Source organism: Microcebus murinus, chromosome 26 (assembly GCF_040939455.1).
Source record: "Microcebus murinus isolate Inina chromosome 26, M.murinus_Inina_mat1.0, whole genome shotgun sequence".
Classification (NCBI taxonomy): Eukaryota; Metazoa; Chordata; class Mammalia; order Primates; family Cheirogaleidae; genus Microcebus; species Microcebus murinus.
In genome coordinates, this window is record NC_134129.1 from 140,122 (window position 1) to 160,789 (window position 20,668).

Sequence of the window (20,668 nt, forward strand, 5' to 3'; positions counted from 1 at the left end):
GGGGAGCGAGTGTATGGGGCATCTCTCTCTGGGGATGTGTCCCATGGGTGGGGTGGGGTGGGGTGGGGTGGCGTGGTTTGTGGGGCGCTGAAGAAATCAGTCCCCTCCATCTCCCACCTCTGGAAAACGCCCAAGCCCTTGGAGAACTGCCGGCACCGCTACCGTGGGGGCCGGGACCCTCCTCTGTGTCCTCCTGTGGCCCAGTCCAAGGGGCCTGGGCCTGGCCGGGGCTGCATTGGACCCCGACCACCCTGGCGTGTGGACTCGCCAAAAATCGGCGATTAGATATTGGATTCCAGCTTCCTTGAGGTCATTTCACTAATGAGTGCACCGGAAAGAGTTTCCTAATCCATCTGTGAGGGTGGCAACTGAAAGAGAATTTGAAAGCTGACAGAATAGGCGAGGAAAGGCATAGGAGATTTCCACACCCAGCAAGGAAGCCTTTCCCGAAATGGAAGAAAGAAACGAGCAAACAGAGACACCGGTAGCCCGCCCGGATCAGAGTCTGCCCCTGAGAGAAAGCACCCTGACCAGGTTCACCCGTGGGTGGGTGGCGAGCTAGCGGCATTCAGAAGAGCGAGGCCCGCAGTCTGTGCGGAAGACACCTGCACTCGGGTGTGTGTGGCGGCGCGATTCCCAAGCAGCTCCAGATGTTAAACCAAGGAGAAGCCAGGGAGTTCCCAACGCCCCAGGTGTCCTCAGCCCACGACTGGCTGCTGTGGGAATGCGAAGCCCGGCTCCTTGTCTCAGAGCGGGGTTCCCAGGAGGATCAGGCTGAAGCTGGGACTTGGCCTCAAAGTGTCCCCTCGCATGGCCACCCCCTTCCCCTTCCTGCTCCTCTACTCCTGGTGCCCCTCCATCCAGGGGCCAGACCTTAAAGAGTCACCGCAAGAGAATCCTGGTCCCAAAGGAGCCTTCTGGGGGACCGGTGCTGAGAGAGGTTGTGGGCATGGCCCGCTGGGGCTCTGCCCGACCCAGGGCTGAGAGACGCAACCTCCCAGCTCTGGGTCCCTGCAGGAAGTGTTGGCAAGCACAGGGCCGGTCCTCCAAAGGCCCAGGTGCAGGGAGCCCAGGCCAAGCAGCCTGTGGAAGAAGCCACTTGCCGTGCCACCCCGGGAACAGGACTGCAGGCCCCGGCCCTTCCCACCTCCTCCTCCTCCTCTTCCCCCCCCCCGCCCCCGCCCCCCCCACCGACATGGCACAGGGCTCAGAGACACCTCAGACCCTTGCTACCCAAAGTGCAAAGGGCATCGGTTGCTCCTCCAAACCCCCCCGCCCAGCAGACCACGTTGTCCAGCCAGCCCCCGGGCCTCCCTGGGGTGCCCAGCACAAAAGTGCAGACACCCACCGGACCCTCAGTCTCAGTTTTCGGATGTTTTTGCCACTCTAAGGACCCGCAGGCCAGCTGGGCCTTCGGGCAGGACAGAGAGCCCCGGAATCCGACGTGGAGAGCTGCGTGTACGTCCCCATCAGGAGGCGGTCCCCACCTCCGCGGCTCTCCCCTTGCGGGGAGCGGCAGCCCCAGGGCCTCAGGCAAGACACCAGGCTGGGCCCCCCACGGCACAGCGGGGGCACAGCGGGGGCACGTTCCCCGCACAAGCGCCTTAGGGACGGCTGCTGGAGACTGCTGCGGCCACCCTGCTGCCGGGTTTCTGGAGGGCTTCCTGGAAGCAGCGTCCACACCAAGCCCTTGGAAGGCCCAGGCGACGGAGGAGCCAGCCGGTCAGGCAGGGGCCGAGGACGGTGAGAGGCCGGGCGGGAAGGAGCATGTCAGGCAGGGGCAGAGGACGGTGACAGGCCGGGCGGGAAGGAGCCGGTCAGGCGGGGGGCCCAGGACAGTGACGGGCCTGGCCGGGGAGGAGCGAGTCAGGCAGGGGCAGAGGAGACGGGCTGGGTAAGGGTTAGGGTTACAGTTAGGGCACAATTCACAATCGCAAAGATGTGGAAGCGACCCGAGTGCCCATCCATCCAGGAGTGCATTAATAAAATGTGGCGCGTGGACACCACGGAGTGCCATTCGGCTATGAGGAGCAGCGGTGAGAGGGCACCTCTCGTGTTCTCCTGGCCAGAGCTGGAACCCGTTCCAGTAAGCCAAGTATCCCAAGAATGGACACTCGAGCACCACGTGAGCGCGCTCACCGGCAAATTGGTACGAACGGATGGACGCCTAAGTGGACAGAGAGGAATCCCCTTCCTCGGGTGGGTGTCGGGCGGGTGGGGGGAGGGGATGGGCATACACATCCATTAGGAATGGGGTGGGTGCGCACCGACTGGGGCATGGGCGCACTTGAAGCTAATGACCCGAGGGGGGAGGCTGGGAGAGGGCAACGTACCCGACCTTAACATTGGTACCCCCACAATACGCCGGAGGTATACAACATGAGAGGTAAATGAATAAGAACACAGGGGGGAGGGGGGCACGGGCAACACATGTCACCTGAATACTTGTACTCCCATCATCTGCTTGAAAAGAGAGAGAAAAGAAAATGCAATAATAGAGGCCGGGCGCGGTGGCTCACGCCTGTAATCCTAGCTCTTGGGAGGCCGAGGCGGGTGGATTGCTCAAGGTCAGGAGTTCAAAACCAGCCTGAGCAAGAGCGAGACCCCGTCTCTACTATAAATAGAAAGAAATTGATTGGCCCACTGATAAATTAGCCGGGCATAGTGGCGCATGCCTGTAGTCCCAGCTACTCGGGAGGCTGAGGCAGAAGGATCACTCGAGCCCAGGAGTTTGAGGTTGCTGTGAGCTAGGGTGACGCCACGGCACTCACTCTAGCCTGGACAACAAAGTGAGACTCTGTCTCAAAAAAAAAAAAAAAAGAAAAGAAAAAAAGAAAATGCAATAATAGAGGCAAGAGACACTTTTTAAAAATAATGAATCCGAAGAGAAAAGTAAAAGGAGGCCTGTGGAGCAGGTCTGGGTGTGACTCCGGATCCCCCAACATCAGGTGCCACCACCAAAGATTCCTACGTGGAGCCCGTAGAACCCCAAAAGCAACGGGACGAGTTCTGGTCACATACTCCCTCAAAATGACATCCTGGCCTTCTTCTGGAACTCCCTCCCCTCTCAGACTCTCAAGGTTTCCTCCAGCGTGTCGGTTCCCACAGAGCAGACCTTTGGTCTGAGACCTGACAGTCCAGATGCCACGCGTGCTGCCGCGTGGCGGCGGTGTCGCTGCTTGGGACAAGAGGAGGCCCCACGGTGCGGGCTGGGGCGCCAGGCACCGCGGCGGGCGCTGAGGGTGGGGGTGACCCCCACCCCGGGCCGCCGCCGCGCTCCCAGAAAGGGGACACAACGAGAGGCAAGAAAAAAAAAAAAAAAAAAAAAAGCCGCCGCCTACGGCACCCGGGATTCCCGGGCGGTCTCCCATCCAAGTACTAACGAGGCCCGACCCTGCTTAGCTTCCGAGACCAGACGAGATGGGGGGCGTTCAGGGTGGTGTGGCCCTAGACGGCGGAGGGCGCCCCTGCCCCGCTCAAGAAGCCGAGCCTCTCTGCGCTTCCCCGCCGCCTCCTCCCGCCCCAGGCCCCGCGCCGGGCCGGGCCTGTTGAGTTCGCCGGCGGCCGGGTCCGGCGGGCTCCGAGGGACCGGGGTGATGGGCGGGGCGGGGCGGGGCGGGGGGCTGTCTCTCTCTACACACACACACACTCACACTCACTCACACTCACACAAGATGCGCCTCCACGGCTGGACTCGCCAAGGTGGAGACCTTCCAGCCCCCCTCCTCTCCCCGCCTGGCCTCCTTCACCTACCCGCCGCCCACCCCCAGCGCGTCGCCGCCGCTGACTGCGCACGCGCCCGGCGCTCGCCCTCTGACCCCAGCCAGGGGCCGCCCTCCCCCACAACCGCTTTCAGCTGTGCCCCCCTCCCCCCGCCCTGTGGGTGGGCTGCCGCCTATTCCCCCGGGCCAGGGCTGGGGCACAGCGCAAGGGGGAGGGGAGCGAGTGTATGGGGCATCTCTCTCTGGGGATGTGTCCCATGGGTGGGGTGGGGTGGGGTGGGGTGGCGTGGTTTGTGGGGCGCTGAAGAAATCAGTCCCCTCCATCTCCCACCTCTGGAAAACGCCCAAGCCCTTGGAGAACTGCCGGCACCGCTACCGTGGGGGCCGGGACCCTCCTCTGTGTCCTCCTGTGGCCCAGTCCAAGGGGCCTGGGCCTGGCCGGGGCTGCATTGGACCCCGACCACCCTGGCGTGTGGACTCGCCAAAAATCGGCGATTAGATATTGGATTCCAGCTTCCTTGAGGTCATTTCACTAATGAGTGCACCGGAAAGAGTTTCCTAATCCATCTGTGAGGGTGGCAACTGAAAGAGAATTTGAAAGCTGACAGAATAGGCGAGGAAAGGCATAGGAGATTTCCACACCCAGCAAGGAAGCCTTTCCCGAAATGGAAGAAAGAAACGAGCAAACAGAGACACCGGTAGCCCGCCCGGATCAGAGTCTGCCCCTGAGAGAAAGCACCCTGACCAGGTTCACCCGTGGGTGGGTGGCGAGCTAGCGGCATTCAGAAGAGCGAGGCCCGCAGTCTGTGCGGAAGACACCTGCACTCGGGTGTGTGTGGCGGCGCGATTCCCAAGCAGCTCCAGATGTTAAACCAAGGAGAAGCCAGGGAGTTCCCAACGCCCCAGGTGTCCTCAGCCCACGACTGGCTGCTGTGGGAATGCGAAGCCCGGCTCCTTGTCTCAGAGCGGGGTTCCCAGGAGGATCAGGCTGAAGCTGGGACTTGGCCTCAAAGTGTCCCCTCGCATGGCCACCCCCTTCCCCTTCCTGCTCCTCTACTCCTGGTGCCCCTCCATCCAGGGGCCAGACCTTAAAGAGTCACCGCAAGAGAATCCTGGTCCCAAAGGAGCCTTCTGGGGGACCGGTGCTGAGAGAGGTTGTGGGCATGGCCCGCTGGGGCTCTGCCCGACCCAGGGCTGAGAGACGCAACCTCCCAGCTCTGGGTCCCTGCAGGAAGTGTTGGCAAGCACAGGGCCGGTCCTCCAAAGGCCCAGGTGCAGGGAGCCCAGGCCAAGCAGCCTGTGGAAGAAGCCACTTGCCGTGCCACCCCGGGAACAGGACTGCAGGCCCCGGCCCTTCCCACCTCCTCCTCCTCCTCTTCCCCCCCCCCCCCCGCCCCCGCCCCCCCCACCGACATGGCACAGGGCTCAGAGACACCTCAGACCCTTGCTACCCAAAGTGCAAAGGGCATCGGTTGCTCCTCCAAACCCCCCCGCCCAGCAGACCACGTTGTCCAGCCAGCCCCCGGGCCTCCCTGGGGTGCCCAGCACAAAAGTGCAGACACCCACCGGACCCTCAGTCTCAGTTTTCGGATGTTTTTGCCACTCTAAGGACCCGCAGGCCAGCTGGGCCTTCGGGCAGGACAGAGAGCCCCGGAATCCGACGTGGAGAGCTGCGTGTACGTCCCCATCAGGAGGCGGTCCCCACCTCCGCGGCTCTCCCCTTGCGGGGAGCGGCAGCCCCAGGGCCTCAGGCAAGACACCAGGCTGGGCCCCCCACGGCACAGCGGGGGCACAGCGGGGGCACGTTCCCCGCACAAGCGCCTTAGGGACGGCTGCTGGAGACTGCTGCGGCCACCCTGCTGCCGGGTTTCTGGAGGGCTTCCTGGAAGCAGCGTCCACACCAAGCCCTTGGAAGGCCCAGGCGACGGAGGAGCCAGCCGGTCAGGCAGGGGCCGAGGACGGTGAGAGGCCGGGCGGGAAGGAGCATGTCAGGCAGGGGCAGAGGACGGTGACAGGCCGGGCGGGAAGGAGCCGGTCAGGCGGGGGGCCCAGGACAGTGACGGGCCTGGCCGGGGAGGAGCGAGTCAGGCAGGGGCAGAGGAGACGGGCTGGGTAAGGGTTAGGGTTACAGTTAGGGCACAATTCACAATCGCAAAGATGTGGAAGCGACCCGAGTGCCCATCCATCCAGGAGTGCATTAATAAAATGTGGCGCGTGGACACCACGGAGTGCCATTCGGCTATGAGGAGCAGCGGTGAGAGGGCACCTCTCGTGTTCTCCTGGCCAGAGCTGGAACCCGTTCCAGTAAGCCAAGTATCCCAAGAATGGACACTCGAGCACCACGTGAGCGCGCTCACCGGCAAATTGGTACGAACGGATGGACGCCTAAGTGGACAGAGAGGAATCCCCTTCCTCGGGTGGGTGTCGGGCGGGTGGGGGGAGGGGATGGGCATACACATCCATTAGGAATGGGGTGGGTGCGCACCGACTGGGGCATGGGCGCACTTGAAGCTAATGACCCGAGGGGGGAGGCTGGGAGAGGGCAACGTACCCGACCTTAACATTGGTACCCCCACAATACGCCGGAGGTATACAACATGAGAGGTAAATGAATAAGAACACAGGGGGGAGGGGGGCACGGGCAACACATGTCACCTGAATACTTGTACTCCCATCATCTGCTTGAAAAGAGAGAGAAAAGAAAATGCAATAATAGAGGCCGGGCGCGGTGGCTCACGCCTGTAATCCTAGCTCTTGGGAGGCCGAGGCGGGTGGATTGCTCAAGGTCAGGAGTTCAAAACCAGCCTGAGCAAGAGCGAGACCCCGTCTCTACTATAAATAGAAAGAAATTGATTGGCCCACTGATAAATTAGCCGGGCATAGTGGCGCATGCCTGTAGTCCCAGCTACTCGGGAGGCTGAGGCAGAAGGATCACTCGAGCCCAGGAGTTTGAGGTTGCTGTGAGCTAGGGTGACGCCACGGCACTCACTCTAGCCTGGACAACAAAGTGAGACTCTGTCTCAAAAAAAAAAAAAAAGAAAAAGAAAAAAGAAAATGCAATAATAGAGGCAAGAGACACTTTTTAAAAATAATGAATCCGAAGAGAAAAGTAAAAGGAGGCCTGTGGAGCAGGTCTGGGTGTGACTCCGGATCCCCCAACATCAGGTGCCACCACCAAAGATTCCTACGTGGAGCCCGTAGAACCCCAAAAGCAACGGGACGAGTTCTGGTCACATACTCCCTCAAAATGACATCCTGGCCTTCTTCTGGAACTCCCTCCCCTCTCAGACTCTCAAGGTTTCCTCCAGCGTGTCGGTTCCCACAGAGCAGACCTTTGGTCTGAGACCTGACAGTCCAGATGCCACGCGTGCTGCCGCGTGGCGGCGGTGTCGCGGCTTGGGACAAGAGGAGGCCCCACGGTGCGGGCTGGGGCGCCAGGCACCGCGGCGGGCGCTGAGGGTGGGGGTGACCCCCACCCCGGGCCGCCGCCGCGCTCCCAGAAAGGGGACACAACGAGAGGCAAGAAAAAAAAAAAAAAAAAAAAAAGCCGCCGCCTACGGCACCCGGGATTCCCGGGCGGTCTCCCATCCAAGTACTAACGAGGCCCGACCCTGCTTAGCTTCCGAGACCAGACGAGATGGGGGGCGTTCAGGGTGGTGTGGCCCTAGACGGCGGAGGGCGCCCCTGCCCCGCTCAAGAAGCCGAGCCTCTCTGCGCTTCCCCGCCGCCGCCTCCCGCCCCAGGCCCCGCGCCGGGCCGGGCCTGTTGAGTTCGCCGGCGGCCGGGTCCGGCGGGCTCCGAGGGACCGGGGTGATGGGCGGGGCGGGGCGGGGCGGGGGGCTGTCTCTCTCTACACACACACACACTCACACTCACTCACACTCACACAAGATGCGCCTCCACGGCTGGACTCGCCAAGGTGGAGACCTTCCAGCCCCCCTCCTCTCCCCGCCTGGCCTCCTTCACCTACCCGCCGCCCACCCCCAGCGCGTCGCCGCCGCTGACTGCGCACGCGCCGGGCGCTCGCCCTCTGACCCCAGCCAGGGGCCGCCCTCCCCCACAACCGCTTTCAGCTGTGCCCCCCTCCCCCCGCCCTGTGGGTGGGCTGCCGCCTATTCCCCCGGGCCAGGGCTGGGGCACAGCGCAAGGGGGAGGGGAGCGAGTGTATGGGGCATCTCTCTCTGGGGATGTGTCCCATGGGTGGGGTGGGGTGGGGTGGGGTGGCGTGGTTTGTGGGGCGCTGAAGAAATCAGTCCCCTCCATCTCCCACCTCTGGAAAACGCCCAAGCCCTTGGAGAACTGCCGGCACCGCTACCGTGGGGGCCGGGACCCTCCTCTGTGTCCTCCTGTGGCCCAGTCCAAGGGGCCTGGGCCTGGCCGGGGCTGCATTGGACCCCGACCACCCTGGCGTGTGGACTCGCCAAAAATCGGCGATTAGATATTGGATTCCAGCTTCCTTGAGGTCATTTCACTAATGAGTGCACCGGAAAGAGTTTCCTAATCCATCTGTGAGGGTGGCAACTGAAAGAGAATTTGAAAGCTGACAGAATAGGCGAGGAAAGGCATAGGAGATTTCCACACCCAGCAAGGAAGCCTTTCCCGAAATGGAAGAAAGAAACGAGCAAACAGAGACACCGGTAGCCCGCCCGGATCAGAGTCTGCCCCTGAGAGAAAGCACCCTGACCAGGTTCACCCGTGGGTGGGTGGCGAGCTAGCGGCATTCAGAAGAGCGAGGCCCGCAGTCTGTGCGGAAGACACCTGCACTCGGGTGTGTGTGGCAGCGCGATTCCCAAGCAGCTCCAGATGTTAAACCAAGGAGAAGCCAGGGAGTTCCCAACGCCCCAGGTGTCCTCAGCCCACGACTGGCTGCTGTGGGAATGCGAAGCCCGGCTCCTTGTCTCAGAGCGGGGTTCCCAGGAGGATCAGGCTGAAGCTGGGACTTGGCCTCAAAGTGTCCCCTCGCATGGCCACCCCCTTCCCCTTCCTGCTCCTCTACTCCTGGTGCCCCTCCATCCAGGGGCCAGACCTTAAAGAGTCACCGCAAGAGAATCCTGGTCCCAAAGGAGCCTTCTGGGGGACCGGTGCTGAGAGAGGTTGTGGGCATGGCCCGCTGGGGCTCTGCCCGACCCAGGGCTGAGAGACGCAACCTCCCAGCTCTGGGTCCCTGCAGGAAGTGTTGGCAAGCACAGGGCCGGTCCTCCAAAGGCCCAGGTGCAGGGAGCCCAGGCCAAGCAGCCTGTGGAAGAAGCCACTTGCCGTGCCACCCCGGGAACAGGACTGCAGGCCCCGGCCCTTCCCACCTCCTCCTCCTCCTCTTCCCCCCCCCCGCCCCCGCCCCCCCCACCGACATGGCACAGGGCTCAGAGACACCTCAGACCCTTGCTACCCAAAGTGCAAAGGGCATCGGTTGCTCCTCCAAACCCCCCCGCCCAGCAGACCACGTTGTCCAGCCAGCCCCCGGGCCTCCCTGGGGTGCCCAGCACAAAAGTGCAGACACCCACCGGACCCTCAGTCTCAGTTTTCGGATGTTTTTGCCACTCTAAGGACCCGCAGGCCAGCTGGGCCTTCGGGCAGGACAGAGAGCCCCGGAATCCGACGTGGAGAGCTGCGTGTACGTCCCCATCAGGAGGCGGTCCCCACCTCCGCGGCTCTCCCCTTGCGGGGAGCGGCAGCCCCAGGGCCTCAGGCAAGACACCAGGCTGGGCCCCCCACGGCACAGCGGGGGCACAGCGGGGGCACGTTCCCCGCACAAGCGCCTTAGGGACGGCTGCTGGATGCTGGAGACTGCTGCGGCCACCCTGCTGCCGGGTTTCTGGAGGGCTTCCTGGAAGCAGCGTCCACACCAAGCCCTTGGAAGGCCCAGGCGACGGAGGAGCCAGCCGGTCAGGCAGGGGCCGAGGACGGTGAGAGGCCGGGCGGGAAGGAGCATGTCAGGCAGGGGCAGAGGACGGTGACAGGCCGGGCGGGAAGGAGCCGGTCAGGCGGGGGGCCCAGGACAGTGACGGGCCTGGCCGGGGAGGAGCGAGTCAGGCAGGGGCAGAGGAGACGGGCTGGGTAAGGGTTAGGGTTACAGTTAGGGCACAATTCACAATCGCAAAGATGTGGAAGCGACCCGAGTGCCCATCCATCCAGGAGTGCATTAATAAAATGTGGCGCGTGGACACCACGGAGTGCCATTCGGCTATGAGGAGCAGCGGTGAGAGGGCACCTCTCGTGTTCTCCTGGCCAGAGCTGGAACCCGTTCCAGTAAGCCAAGTATCCCAAGAATGGACACTCGAGCACCACGTGAGCGCGCTCACCGGCAAATTGGTACGAACGGATGGACGCCTAAGTGGACAGAGAGGAATCCCCTTCCTCGGGTGGGTGTCGGGCGGGTGGGGGGAGGGGATGGGCATACACATCCATTAGGAATGGGGTGGGTGCGCACCGACTGGGGCATGGGCGCACTTGAAGCTAATGACCCGAGGGGGGAGGCTGGGAGAGGGCAACGTACCCGACCTTAACATTGGTACCCCCACAATACGCCGGAGGTATACAACATGAGAGGTAAATGAATAAGAACACAGGGGGGAGGGGGGCACGGGCAACACATGTCACCTGAATACTTGTACTCCCATCATCTGCTTGAAAAGAGAGAGAAAAGAAAATGCAATAATAGAGGCCGGGCGCGGTGGCTCACGCCTGTAATCCTAGCTCTTGGGAGGCCGAGGCGGGTGGATTGCTCAAGGTCAGGAGTTCAAAACCAGCCTGAGCAAGAGCGAGACCCCGTCTCTACTATAAATAGAAAGAAATTGATTGGCCCACTGATAAATTAGCCGGGCATAGTGGCGCATGCCTGTAGTCCCAGCTACTCGGGAGGCTGAGGCAGAAGGATCACTCGAGCCCAGGAGTTTGAGGTTGCTGTGAGCTAGGGTGACGCCACGGCACTCACTCTAGCCTGGACAACAAAGTGAGACTCTGTCTCAAAAAAAAAAAAAAAGAAAAGAAAAAAAGAAAATGCAATAATAGAGGCAAGAGACACTTTTTAAAAATAATGAATCCGAAGAGAAAAGTAAAAGGAGGCCTGTGGAGCAGGTCTGGGTGTGACTCCGGATCCCCCAACATCAGGTGCCACCACCAAAGATTCCTACGTGGAGCCCGTAGAACCCCAAAAGCAACGGGACGAGTTCTGGTCACATACTCCCTCAAAATGACATCCTGGCCTTCTTCTGGAACTCCCTCCCCTCTCAGACTCTCAAGGTTTCCTCCAGCGTGTCGGTTCCCACAGAGCAGACCTTTGGTCTGAGACCTGACAGTCCAGATGCCACGCGTGCTGCCGCGTGGCGGCGGTGTCGCGGCTTGGGACAAGAGGAGGCCCCACGGTGCGGGCTGGGGCGCCAGGCACCGCGGCGGGCGCTGAGGGTGGGGGTGACCCCCACCCCGGGCCGCCGCCGCGCTCCCAGAAAGGGGACACAACGAGAGGCAAGAAAAAAAAAAAAAAAAAAAAAGCCGCCGCCTACGGCACCCGGGATTCCCGGGCGGTCTCCCATCCAAGTACTAACGAGGCCCGACCCTGCTTAGCTTCCGAGACCAGACGAGATGGGGGGCGTTCAGGGTGGTGTGGCCCTAGACGGCGGAGGGCGCCCCTGCCCCGCTCAAGAAGCCGAGCCTCTCTGCGCTTCCCCGCCGCCGCCTCCCGCCCCAGGCCCCGCGCCGGGCCGGGCCTGTTGAGTTCGCCGGCGGCCGGGTCCGGCGGGCTCCGAGGGACCGGGGTGATGGGCGGGGCGGGGCGGGGCGGGGGGCTGTCTCTCTCTACACACACACACACTCACACTCACTCACACTCACACAAGATGCGCCTCCACGGCTGGACTCGCCAAGGTGGAGACCTTCCAGCCCCCCTCCTCTCCCCGCCTGGCCTCCTTCACCTACCCGCCGCCCACCCCCAGCGCGTCGCCGCCGCTGACTGCGCACGCGCCGGGCGCTCGCCCTCTGACCCCAGCCAGGGGCCGCCCTCCCCCACAACCGCTTTCAGCTGTGCCCCCCTCCCCCCGCCCTGTGGGTGGGCTGCCGCCTATTCCCCCGGGCCAGGGCTGGGGCACAGCGCAAGGGGGAGGGGAGCGAGTGTATGGGGCATCTCTCTCTGGGGATGTGTCCCATGGGTGGGGTGGGGTGGGGTGGGGTGGCGTGGTTTGTGGGGCGCTGAAGAAATCAGTCCCCTCCATCTCCCACCTCTGGAAAACGCCCAAGCCCTTGGAGAACTGCCGGCACCGCTACCGTGGGGGCCGGGACCCTCCTCTGTGTCCTCCTGTGGCCCAGTCCAAGGGGCCTGGGCCTGGCCGGGGCTGCATTGGACCCCGACCACCCTGGCGTGTGGACTCGCCAAAAATCGGCGATTAGATATTGGATTCCAGCTTCCTTGAGGTCATTTCACTAATGAGTGCACCGGAAAGAGTTTCCTAATCCATCTGTGAGGGTGGCAACTGAAAGAGAATTTGAAAGCTGACAGAATAGGCGAGGAAAGGCATAGGAGATTTCCACACCCAGCAAGGAAGCCTTTCCCGAAATGGAAGAAAGAAACGAGCAAACAGAGACACCGGTAGCCCGCCCGGATCAGAGTCTGCCCCTGAGAGAAAGCACCCTGACCAGGTTCACCCGTGGGTGGGTGGCGAGCTAGCGGCATTCAGAAGAGCGAGGCCCGCAGTCTGTGCGGAAGACACCTGCACTCGGGTGTGTGTGGCAGCGCGATTCCCAAGCAGCTCCAGATGTTAAACCAAGGAGAAGCCAGGGAGTTCCCAACGCCCCAGGTGTCCTCAGCCCACGACTGGCTGCTGTGGGAATGCGAAGCCCGGCTCCTTGTCTCAGAGCGGGGTTCCCAGGAGGATCAGGCTGAAGCTGGGACTTGGCCTCAAAGTGTCCCCTCGCATGGCCACCCCCTTCCCCTTCCTGCTCCTCTACTCCTGGTGCCCCTCCATCCAGGGGCCAGACCTTAAAGAGTCACCGCAAGAGAATCCTGGTCCCAAAGGAGCCTTCTGGGGGACCGGTGCTGAGAGAGGTTGTGGGCATGGCCCGCTGGGGCTCTGCCCGACCCAGGGCTGAGAGACGCAACCTCCCAGCTCTGGGTCCCTGCAGGAAGTGTTGGCAAGCACAGGGCCGGTCCTCCAAAGGCCCAGGTGCAGGGAGCCCAGGCCAAGCAGCCTGTGGAAGAAGCCACTTGCCGTGCCACCCCGGGAACAGGACTGCAGGCCCCGGCCCTTCCCACCTCCTCCTCCTCCTCTTCCCCCCCCCCGCCCCCGCCCCCCCCACCGACATGGCACAGGGCTCAGAGACACCTCAGACCCTTGCTACCCAAAGTGCAAAGGGCATCGGTTGCTCCTCCAAACCCCCCCGCCCAGCAGACCACGTTGTCCAGCCAGCCCCCGGGCCTCCCTGGGGTGCCCAGCACAAAAGTGCAGACACCCACCGGACCCTCAGTCTCAGTTTTCGGATGTTTTTGCCACTCTAAGGACCCGCAGGCCAGCTGGGCCTTCGGGCAGGACAGAGAGCCCCGGAATCCGACGTGGAGAGCTGCGTGTACGTCCCCATCAGGAGGCGGTCCCCACCTCCGCGGCTCTCCCCTTGCGGGGAGCGGCAGCCCCAGGGCCTCAGGCAAGACACCAGGCTGGGCCCCCCACGGCACAGCGGGGGCACAGCGGGGGCACGTTCCCCGCACAAGCGCCTTAGGGACGGCTGCTGGATGCTGGAGACTGCTGCGGCCACCCTGCTGCCGGGTTTCTGGAGGGCTTCCTGGAAGCAGCGTCCACACCAAGCCCTTGGAAGGCCCAGGCGACGGAGGAGCCAGCCGGTCAGGCAGGGGCCGAGGACGGTGAGAGGCCGGGCGGGAAGGAGCATGTCAGGCAGGGGCAGAGGACGGTGACAGGCCGGGCGGGAAGGAGCCGGTCAGGCGGGGGGCCCAGGACAGTGACGGGCCTGGCCGGGGAGGAGCGAGTCAGGCAGGGGCAGAGGAGACGGGCTGGGTAAGGGTTAGGGTTACAGTTAGGGCACAATTCACAATCGCAAAGATGTGGAAGCGACCCGAGTGCCCATCCATCCAGGAGTGCATTAATAAAATGTGGCGCGTGGACACCACGGAGTGCCATTCGGCTATGAGGAGCAGCGGTGAGAGGGCACCTCTCGTGTTCTCCTGGCCAGAGCTGGAACCCGTTCCAGTAAGCCAAGTATCCCAAGAATGGACACTCGAGCACCACGTGAGCGCGCTCACCGGCAAATTGGTACGAACGGATGGACGCCTAAGTGGACAGAGAGGAATCCCCTTCCTCGGGTGGGTGTCGGGCGGGTGGGGGGAGGGGATGGGCATACACATCCATTAGGAATGGGGTGGGTGCGCACCGACTGGGGCATGGGCGCACTTGAAGCTAATGACCCGAGGGGGGAGGCTGGGAGAGGGCAACGTACCCGACCTTAACATTGGTACCCCCACAATACGCCGGAGGTATACAACATGAGAGGTAAATGAATAAGAACACAGGGGGGAGGGGGGCACGGGCAACACATGTCACCTGAATACTTGTACTCCCATCATCTGCTTGAAAAGAGAGAGAAAAGAAAATGCAATAATAGAGGCCGGGCGCGGTGGCTCACGCCTGTAATCCTAGCTCTTGGGAGGCCGAGGCGGGTGGATTGCTCAAGGTCAGGAGTTCAAAACCAGCCTGAGCAAGAGCGAGACCCCGTCTCTACTATAAATAGAAAGAAATTGATTGGCCCACTGATAAATTAGCCGGGCATAGTGGCGCATGCCTGTAGTCCCAGCTACTCGGGAGGCTGAGGCAGAAGGATCACTCGAGCCCAGGAGTTTGAGGTTGCTGTGAGCTAGGGTGACGCCACGGCACTCACTCTAGCCTGGACAACAAAGTGAGACTCTGTCTCAAAAAAAAAAAAAAAAGAAAAGAAAAAAAGAAAATGCAATAATAGAGGCAAGAGACACTTTTTAAAAATAATGAATCCGAAGAGAAAAGTAAAAGGAGGCCTGTGGAGCAGGTCTGGGTGTGACTCCGGATCCCCCAACATCAGGTGCCACCACCAAAGATTCCTACGTGGAGCCCGTAGAACCCCAAAAGCAACGGGACGAGTTCTGGTCACATACTCCCTCAAAATGACATCCTGGCCTTCTTCTGGAACTCCCTCCCCTCTCAGACTCTCAAGGTTTCCTCCAGCGTGTCGGTTCCCACAGAGCAGACCTTTGGTCTGAGACCTGACAGTCCAGATGCCACGCGTGCTGCCGCGTGGCGGCGGTGTCGCGGCTTGGGACAAGAGGAGGCCCCACGGTGCGGGCTGGGGCGCCAGGCACCGCGGCGGGCGCTGAGGGTGGGGGTGACCCCCACCCCGGGCCGCCGCCGCGCTCCCAGAAAGGGGACACAACGAGAGGCAAGAAAAAAAAAAAAAAAAAAAAAAGCCGCCGCCTACGGCACCCGGGATTCCCGGGCGGTCTCCCATCCAAGTACTAACGAGGCCCGACCCTGCTTAGCTTCCGAGACCAGACGAGATGGGGGGCGTTCAGGGTGGTGTGGCCCTAGACGGCGGAGGGCGCCCCTGCCCCGCTCAAGAAGCCGAGCCTCTCTGCGCTTCCCCGCCGCCGCCTCCCGCCCCAGGCCCCGCGCCGGGCCGGGCCTGTTGAGTTCGCCGGCGGCCGGGTCCGGCGGGCTCCGAGGGACCGGGGTGATGGGCGGGGCGGGGCGGGGCGGGGGGCTGTCTCTCTCTACACACACACACACTCACACTCACTCACACTCACACAAGATGCGCCTCCACGGCTGGACTCGCCAAGGTGGAGACCTTCCAGCCCCCCTCCTCTCCCCGCCTGGCCTCCTTCACCTACCCGCCGCCCACCCCCAGCGCGTCGCCGCCGCTGACTGCGCACGCGCCGGGCGCTCGCCCTCTGACCCCAGCCAGGGGCCGCCCTCCCCCACAACCGCTTTCAGCTGTGCCCCCCTCCCCCCGCCCTGTGGGTGGGCTGCCGCCTATTCCCCCGGGCCAGGGCTGGGGCACAGCGCAAGGGGGAGGGGAGCGAGTGTATGGGGCATCTCTCTCTGGGGATGTGTCCCATGGGTGGGGTGGGGTGGGGTGGGGTGGCGTGGTTTGTGGGGCGCTGAAGAAATCAGTCCCCTCCATCTCCCACCTCTGGAAAACGCCCAAGCCCTTGGAGAACTGCCGGCACCGCTACCGTGGGGGCCGGGACCCTCCTCTGTGTCCTCCTGTGGCCCAGTCCAAGGGGCCTGGGCCTGGCCGGGGCTGCATTGGACCCCGACCACCCTGGCGTGTGGACTCGCCAAAAATCGGCGATTAGATATTGGATTCCAGCTTCCTTGAGGTCATTTCACTAATGAGTGCACCGGAAAGAGTTTCCTAATCCATCTGTGAGGGTGGCAACTGAAAGAGAATTTGAAAGCTGACAGAATAGGCGAGGAAAGGCATAGGAGATTTCCACACCCAGCAAGGAAGCCTTTCCCGAAATGGAAGAAAGAAACGAGCAAACAGAGACACCGGTAGCCCGCCCGGATCAGAGTCTGCCCCTGAGAGAAAGCACCCTGACCAGGTTCACCCGTGGGTGGGTGGCGAGCTAGCGGCATTCAGAAGAGCGAGGCCCGCAGTCTGTGCGGAAGACACCTGCACTCGGGTGTGTGTGGCGGCGCGATTCCCAAGCAGCTCCAGATGTTAAACCAAGGAGAAGCCAGGGAGTTCCCAACGCCCCAGGTGTCCTCAGCCCACGACTGGCTGCTGTGGGAATGCGAAGCCCGGCTCCTTGTCTCAGAGCGGGGTTCCCAGGAGGATCAGGCTGAAGCTGGGACTTGGCCTCAAAGTGTCCCCTCGCATGGCCACCCCCTTCCCCTTCCTGCTCCTCTACTCCTGGTGCCCCTCCATCCAGGGGCCAGACCTTAAAGAGTCACCGCAAGAGAATCCTGGTCCCAAAGGAGCCTTCTGGGGGACCGGTGCTGAGAGAGGTTGTGGGCATGGCCCGCTGGGGCTCTGCCCGACCCAGGGCTGAGAGACGCAACCTCCCAGCTCTGGGTCCCTGCAGGAAGTGTTGGCAAGCACAGGGCCGGTCCTCCAAAGGCCCAGGTGCAGGGAGCCCAGGCCAAGCAGCCTGTGGAAGAAGCCACTTGCCGTGCCACCCCGGGAACAGGACTGCAGGCCCCGGCCCTTCCCACCTCCTCCTCCTCCTCTTCCCCCCCCCGCCCCCGCCCCCCCCACCGACATGGCACAGGGCTCAGAGACACCTCAGACCCTTGCTACCCAAAGTGCAAAGGGCATCGGTTGCTCCTCCAAACCCCCCCGCCCAGCAGACCACGTTGTCCAGCCAGCCCCCGGGCCTCCCTGGGGTGCCCAGCACAAAAGTGCAGACACCCACCGGACCCTCAGTCTCAGTTTTCGGATGTTTTTGCCACTCTAAGGACCCGCAGGCCAGCTGGGCCTTCGGGCAGGACAGAGAGCCCCGGAATCCGACGTGGAGAGCTGCGTGTACGTCCCCATCAGGAGGCGGTCCCCACCTCCGCGGCTCTCCCCTTGCGGGGAGCGGCAGCCCCAGGGCCTCAGGCAAGACACCAGGCTGGGCCCCCCACGGCACAGCGGGGGCACAGCGGGGGCACGTTCCCCGCACAAGCGCCTTAGGGACGGCTGCTGGAGACTGCTGCGGCCACCCTGCTGCCGGGTTTCTGGAGGGCTTCCTGGAAGCAGCGTCCACACCAAGCCCTTGGAAGGCCCAGGCGACGGAGGAGCCAGCCGGTCAGGCAGGGGCCGAGGACGGTGAGAGGCCGGGCGGGAAGGAGCATGTCAGGCAGGGGCAGAGGACGGTGACAGGCCGGGCGGGAAGGAGCCGGTCAGGCGGGGGGCCCAGGACAGTGACGGGCCTGGCCGGGGAGGAGCGAGTCAGGCAGGGGCAGAGGAGACGGGCTGGGTAAGGGTTAGGGTTACAGTTAGGGCACAATTCACAATCGCAAAGATGTGGAAGCGACCCGAGTGCCCATCCATCCAGGAGTGCATTAATAAAATGTGGCGCGTGGACACCACGGAGTGCCATTCGGCTATGAGGAGCAGCGGTGAGAGGGCACCTCTCGTGTTCTCCTGGCCAGAGCTGGAACCCGTTCCAGTAAGCCAAGTATCCCAAGAATGGACACTCGAGCACCACGTGAGCGCGCTCACCGGCAAATTGGTACGAACGGATGGACGCCTAAGTGGACAGAGAGGAATCCCCTTCCTCGGGTGGGTGTCGGGCGGGTGGGGGGAGGGGATGGGCATACACATCCATTAGGAATGGGGTGGGTGCGCACCGACTGGGGCATGGGCGCACTTGAAGCTAATGACCCGAGGGGGGAGGCTGGGAGAGGGCAACGTACCCGACCTTAACATTGGTACCCCCACAATACGCCGGAGGTATACAACATGAGAGGTAAATGAATAAGAACACAGGGGGGAGGGGGGCACGGGCAACACATGTCACCTGAATACTTGTACTCCCATCATCTGCTTGAAAAGAGAGAGAAAAGAAAATGCAATAATAGAGGCCGGGCGCGGTGGCTCACGCCTGTAATCCTAGCTCTTGGGAGGCCGAGGCGGGTGGATTGCTCAAGGTCAGGAGTTCAAAACCAGCCTGAGCAAGAGCGAGACCCCGTCTCTACTATAAATAGAAAGAAATTGATTGGCCCACTGATAAATTAGCCGGGCATAGTGGCGCATGCCTGTAGTCCCAGCTACTCGGGAGGCTGAGGCAGAAGGATCACTCGAGCCCAGGAGTTTGAGGTTGCTGTGAGCTAGGGTGACGCCACGGCACTCACTCTAGCCTGGACAACAAAGTGAGACTCTGTCTCAAAAAAAAAAAAAAAAGAAAAGAAAAAAAGAAAATGCAATAATAGAGGCAAGAGACACTTTTTAAAAATAATGAATCCGAAGAGAAAAGTAAAAGGAGGCCTGTGGAGCAGGTCTGGGTGTGACTCCGGATCCCCCAACATCAGGTGCCACCACCAAAGATTCCTACGTGGAGCCCGTAGAACCCCAAAAGCAACGGGACGAGTTCTGGTCACATACTCCCTCAAAATGACATCCTGGCCTTCTTCTGGAACTCCCTCCCCTCTCAGACTCTCAAGGTTTCCTCCAGCGTGTCGGTTCCCACAGAGCAGACCTTTGGTCTGAGACCTGACAGTCCAGATGCCACGCGTGCTGCCGCGTGGCGGCGGTGTCGCGGCTTGGGACAAGAGGAGGCCCCACGGTGCGGGCTGGGGCGCCAGGCACCGCGGCGGGCGCTGAGGGTGGGGGTGACCCCCACCCCGGGCCGCCGCCGCGCTCCCAGAAAGGGGACACAACGAGAGGCAAGAAAAAAAAAAAAAAAAAAAAAAGCCGCCGCCTACGGCACCCGGGATTCCCGGGCGGTCTCCCATCCAAGTACTAACGAGGCCCGACCCTGCTTAGCTTCCGAGACCAGACGAGATGGGGGGCGTTCAGGGTGGTGTGGCCCTAGACGGCGGAGGGCGCCCCTGCCCCGCTCAAGAAGCCGAGCCTCTCTGCGCTTCCCCGCCGCCGCCTCCCGCCCCAGGCCCCGCGCCGGGCCGGGCCTGTTGAGTTCGCCGGCGGCCGGGTCCGGCGGGCTCCGAGGGACCGGGGTGATGGGCGGGGCGGGGCGGGGCGGGGGGCTGTCTCTCTCTACACACACACACACTCACACTCACTCACACTCACACAAGATGCGCCTCCACGGCTGGACTCGCCAAGGTGGAGACCTTCCAGCCCCCCTCCTCTCCCCGCCTGGCCTCCTTCACCTACCCGCCGCCCACCCCCAGCGCGTCGCCGCCGCTGACTGCGCACGCGCCGGGCGCTCGCCCTCTGACCCCAGCCAGGGGCCGCCCTCCCCCACAACCGCTTTCAGCTGTGCCCCCCTCCCCCCGCCCTGTGGGTGGGCTGCCGCCTATTCCCCCGGGCCAGGGCTGGGGCACAGCGCAAGGGGGAGGGGAGCGAGTGTATGGGGCATCTCTCTCTGGGGATGTGTCCCATGGGTGGGGTGGGGTGGGGTGGGGTGGCGTGGTTTGTGGGGCGCTGAAGAAATCAGTCCCCTCCATCTCCCACCTCTGGAAAACGCCCAAGCCCTTGGAGAACTGCCGGCACCGCTACCGTGGGGGCCGGGACCCTCCTCTGTGTCCTCCTGTGGCCCAGTCCAAGGGGCCTGGGCCTGGCCGGGGCTGCATTGGACCCCGACCACCCTGGCGTGTGGACTCGCCAAAAATCGGCGATTAGATATTGGATTCCAGCTTCCTTGAGGTCATTTCACTAATGAGTGCACCGGAAAGAGTTTCCTAATCCATCTGTGAGGGTGGCAACTGAAAGAGAATTTGAAAGCTGACAGAATAGGCGAGGAAAGGCATAGGAGATTTCCACACCCAGCAAGGAAGCCTTTCCCGAAATGGAAGAAAGAAACGAGCAAACAGAGACACCGGTAGCCCGCCCGGATCAGAGTCTGCCCCCGAGAGAAAGCACCCTGACCAGGTTCACCCGTGGGTGGGTGGCGAGCTAGCGGCATTCAGAAGAGCGAGGCCCGCAGTCTGTGCGGAAGACACCTGCACTCGGGTGTGTGTGGCGGCGCGATTCCCAAGCAGCTCCAGATGTTAAACCAAGGAGAAGCCAGGGAGTTCCCAACGCCCCAGGTGTCCTCAGCCCACGACTGGCTGCTGTGGGAATGAGAAGCCCGGCTCCTTGTCTCAGAGCGGGGTTCCCAGGAGGATCAGGCTGAAGCTGGGACTTGGCCTCAAAGTGTCCCCTCGCATGGCCACCCCCTTCCCCTTCCTGCTCCTCTACTCCTGGTGCCCCTCCATCCAGGGGCCAGACCTTAAAGAGTCACCGCAAGAGAATCCTGGTCCCAAAGGAGCCTTCTGGGGGACCGGTGCTGAGAGAGGTTGTGGGCATGGCCCGCTGGGGCTCTGCCCGAC

General features: G+C 62.6%; 5 pseudogenes; all 5 read right to left on the bottom strand.

Moving 5' to 3' along the window:
* Positions 1 to 3,334: 3,334 nt before the first annotated feature.
* Positions 3,335 to 3,453, bottom strand: LOC142864785 (uncharacterized; annotated as a pseudogene).
* A 3,820-nt stretch (positions 3,454 to 7,273) lies between these two features.
* On the bottom strand, positions 7,274 to 7,392 carry LOC142864786 (uncharacterized; annotated as a pseudogene).
* A 3,822-nt stretch (positions 7,393 to 11,214) lies between these two features.
* LOC142864787 (uncharacterized) lies at positions 11,215 to 11,333 on the bottom strand (annotated as a pseudogene).
* A 3,824-nt stretch (positions 11,334 to 15,157) lies between these two features.
* LOC142864788 (uncharacterized) lies at positions 15,158 to 15,276 on the bottom strand (annotated as a pseudogene).
* A 3,816-nt stretch (positions 15,277 to 19,092) lies between these two features.
* LOC142864789 (uncharacterized) lies at positions 19,093 to 19,211 on the bottom strand (annotated as a pseudogene).
* Positions 19,212 to 20,668: the final 1,457 nt, after the last annotated feature.